Below are 4,748 nucleotides of genomic sequence, written 5' to 3'. Positions count from 1 at the left end.
TGGAAAGAGCATTCTCAGGAATTATGAAAACCGAAGATGGAAAATTGTTATTGAATATCTTGAGAATATTTTCGGTTTTGGAAATTCCTTTGTGTCCAAACTTCCTTGTCTATAAATACTTGAAGTTCGCATTTCGGGCAAACTAATCCTTCGTGATTGTAAACTTACTATGTTGTACTGTTACTGGTGAAGCCGCCTATTCGGAGAGGAGAGTAACCTAATTAGGCAAAATCTCTTACGGCCGCTCAATTTAAAGACTTCTTTGGAATTGAGAATCTCTACGAGTACCGTTGGTAGGAAACTAGATAATTACAGTTTATCTTTTGTTTTCGATTGATTTGATTAACTAACGGTGGTTGAAATTTGATTGCACCTAGTTTGTTTGTTCTTGAGAATCTTCTCTTATAATATAAGATTCACTCAAACTAGTTCGAAGTTTTGACAGGGATCTTTAGACTGTTATTAGTACTAAAGACGATCTTGTGATAATCCATTGTTAACAAACTCCATTCTGTGTTTGATTGATCACAAGAGATTCAAGTAGTTGTGTGCAGGTGTTTATTGAAGATCTAAGGAGATTTTAAGACAAAGAAGAGATAGAAGATTTCTGACTTGGTTATATAAATCCGTGGTGTGCATAATACTTGTTTCGGTAAAAAGAGGATCTCACTATAATCGGTTTATCCTTGTGGTAGATTGGATATAATAATTGAGTAGATCAGCATCAATACAGTTCTTTGTGATTAAAAGTATTGATTGCAAAATCTTACTATTACCTTGGGTAATTGAACATAAGATGGATCTAAGGACCTGATGATGGAGTTTATTTGAGATTAACAGAAGAGCCTTTGTCTGACTCATATCACTTGGTTGAAGAGAGTTGATACGTACCAAACATATTTGTTTTTCCTTTACTGTTTGGAATATGAACCAAAGGAATTTTTCCAAGTACGTAACTTATTCATAAGTTGGAGGGGTGGGAATACATACGGAACTAGGTGAACTATAGGTTTAGTTGATTGGTCTCAACTATACGAAGTTGGTTTATTTTGTATAGCAGTCTTAATCCTGAGAGTATTCAATTCTGGACAAGGTCCCGTGATTTTTCTGCATTTGCGATTTTCCTCTTTAACAAAATCTTGTTGTGTCATTCACTTTATATTTCCGCATTATAATTGTTTTATTATAATTAAAGTAAATTACGCAAAAGTTAATCCCTATTTACTTGATTATCAATCCTATTGTGTTTGGTTAAGTCCGAACCTTTGTATCAAGTAAACATACTTCGTTGTTGTATTCTCTCGATGTTGTATCCATATACGATCACACGAAGTGTGAACCGATTAGTTGTCTTTTCTCGACTCAGTCTATAGACAATCACTTTCGGAGAAAGGACTTATCATAAGCAAAAGTTTTAGCTTGAGGTATAACAATCACGAAAAGATCTAACAATCAGTGTTTGGTACGATCCATCCTATAAGAAATGAATATATTGCGTGATTCAATTAAATTATCTCAAGATTTGAGTAAGGCCCATTTTAAAAAAATGCTTGGAAGGAATGTCTAATTCAATCTCTACCAATTCTTCTGAAAACATGTCCATGTGTTCTCAAGAAGAAGTCAAGTTGATCCTTATCCTCTCAACCAATGACAATGATTCTGAATCACTTGATGATAAATAGGATGTTAATTATGTAACTTATCAACTATATAAACTAAGCAAGGAGTTTTTTTCATGTGCAATTGACCTTACACTTGCGCTAAAAAGAGAAGGAAAACTATTTGAAGACTTATGTCATATGAAAGCTGAAAATGATCAACTCAAACGTGATCTCTCATCATGTAAAACTGATCTAGAATCCTTCAAGATCTCTGCTTCATCGAAGATCCAATCCTTAGAAGCAAAACTAAGGAAAATCATTGATCAAGAAAAGAAAACTGAGCAGTTAAGAAGAACTGTCACTAATGATTACAATGCATTAAAAATCTCATATGATTCTGAGATAAAGATAGTTTTAGAACATGCCAATAAACTAAAAAATGATATGTGTTCTTTAATGTCCGAACACCGGTTGAACACATTCTCTACAGGAAGGTGTGAATTTTCCGGGTCAATTGGCTCTTTCAAAGGAAAGGAGAATGTCATCAATAAGAACACTAAAAGGGGTGTTTCATCCTGTAAAAGGAAATATGTAAAGGATCATAATATGAATCACTCTCTTCAGAGTTCTTAATTTCATCAGGTTCATCGAAATCGATGTTATCACTGTGGAAACAAGGGTCATGCTGTCAATAATTGTGAACGGATTTCCTATTCGAACCCTGAAAAGACGTTCTAAGATCTAAAGTATAACCCCAGATCATCTTCTAAAAGGATCCTTCGTAAATCTGACTCGTCTAAATCAAAGGATTCTCAAAATAACTCTTCTGGTGCTGATCATCACAAAAGGAAGAAGGACCTAAAGACTAAGAAGTGGATACCAAAGAAGATCAAGGAAACTGACAGTGACTCCAGAGCATCTACACTTAAGGTAATTCCTAGATATCTTGATTATAGTAATTTCTATGATAAATTCGGCCTATCGAAAAAAAGGTTTGGAATCCTTGATGAATCAGATAAGAAGAAATTTTTTGTTAATCATGGAAAACTCAATCTGAGTCATTCAGATACTTAGTATCTGAGAGAAATACACTGACTCATGGAGTGCTCAAACCTAGTTTTATGAGTTTAATGTATATTATGATATAGTTCAAAAAACTTGCGAAGAGTTGCGAAGATATTCACAGGAACGCACTTTCCTAAAATTCTTAATAGTATTAAGGGAGCATACTTGATTTTCTTAATCAATGAACAAGTTTTTAGTAACTATTGGTATATAAGTTTTTCGGTACTGATAGAATTTCGATTTTCATGAAGTCCGAAACTATTAATAATTCAGATTACTATGCAAAGTTTTATTCAAAAGTCTCAGAAAGGTATGCTGAGAAGATGGCTTATAACTCCTTTGGTCCTCTTAATTTCAATGGAACCGAAACTGATTCTTATATGAGTATGAATTATTCATCTTGTATGATCGATTACAAAAAGGAGTTTCATAAGATGGATCGAACATGTGCTGAAACTAAGTTGGAAGTTTTAATGTTAAAACGAAGTCTTGAAAAATCCTCACTGATTCAAGCTCAGATTCTCAAACAACTAGATTTACTCTCCAGAAGAGTAAACGATGAGGAACCTAACTTCCACAAGGTTGAGGAATTGGCCTTCAACCAAGGATCGCATCGGGGAATTAGGAGAATTATTCCTATTAAGAGGAAGAGATCTCAAGATTATGAAGGGATCTTAATAAAATTTAAATAGGCTGCAATTTTTTATTTCTTTCATTGATTATAATAAGTCTATTATGAATAAAAACTATTATGAATAAATTTATTTGATTTATAATTTTTCTTGTGATAGTTTTTGATTTACATAGTCTGTGCTTGAATGCTTTATTTATTGCTATGAATGTTTATGAGACGTTTGATTTCGGTTTTATTACCTTAATATTCGATCTCATAATATGTTGTGAACCCTTATGGTTTGGGTGACTTTTTTATTTAGCGGGATTAAGTTCTATACCATGTTGGTAGGATTTATCAAAGGATCATGAGGGTTTCTGATAGAAACAATATGTGAAAAAGTCACAATATGTTGAATCGCTTTGGTTTATCATAAAAGCATATGTGTTTCGTAGGTTTTCAACTTTTTCTTGCAATAGTTAAAAACCGATTTTCAACCTTTCTCTGGTAAAGGTTGGTTGTTGTTATTCTTTTTTTTTTCATAAGGATGACAACATATTGGTATTTCAATATCAATTCTCCCTGGAAAAAGAAGATCCGATCATATTGGAGAAGTTGGATGCGAAATTGAGGTAACAATCTTGTTAGTTAATTGTTTTCCTGTTTAAGAAAAGCCTAATGTTATTGCTTATATATTTTTTCTTTTTCTTAACAAAATTTCGGTACAATTGATGTTTTTATTCCATTATGTGTGTATAGATGCGTGTGTGATTCAATTGGTTCCGGTTAAGAAAAACTATTGTTATCTTACTTTATTGTGTGGTATCAATTGTTTAGGCTTACAAAATTTACTGTGCAATTGCAGTTCTTTAATGTTTATGTTATTTCAATTGCTTCCGGTTGAGGTGAATAATTATGCAAGTTGATTTGTTTTGGTTTGTATGAATTATTTATGGCTTAACAAAAGAAAATGTTTATGGGATGAATTTTTTAGTACAATTCTATTTCGGATAAGAGAAACTAAGTTAATTATGATCTTAGTTAGACTTATCAAAGTGGAGGTTTCGGTTATTCAATTCTAATCGAATGCCTTAACAAGAAATTGTAGTTAACTAACCTAGTATTTGGATTGTTTAAAACTTAAAGGTCTAAGTTATATGGATAATTAGAACCTGATGAGAAAAATAGAGTTATCTTTATTTTGGTCTTATCGAATGAAACGATTGTATTTGTACAATCGGTTTATCAAAGGAACTAATATGCTTAGTTGATTTTTGGTTTGCTAAACTAGTTGGGAAAATTGCTTCGGGAAATTATTTCCATGATAACATCAAAACATAATTACTTTGTAGTTTCGGTTTTGATATTGGTTATCAAACATGATGTGTGGAACCCTCGTGCTTGACTCAACAGGTTGCAAGTATATTTTGAGATTTGTAAGATCCTTTTCGTGTTGTCCTTTGTTTTTT

The sequence above is a fragment of the Papaver somniferum genome, chromosome 3 (genome assembly GCF_003573695.1).
Source record: "Papaver somniferum cultivar HN1 chromosome 3, ASM357369v1, whole genome shotgun sequence".
NCBI lineage: Eukaryota > Viridiplantae > Streptophyta > Magnoliopsida > Ranunculales > Papaveraceae > Papaver > Papaver somniferum.
Note: the sequence above shows the minus strand (reverse complement) of the source record.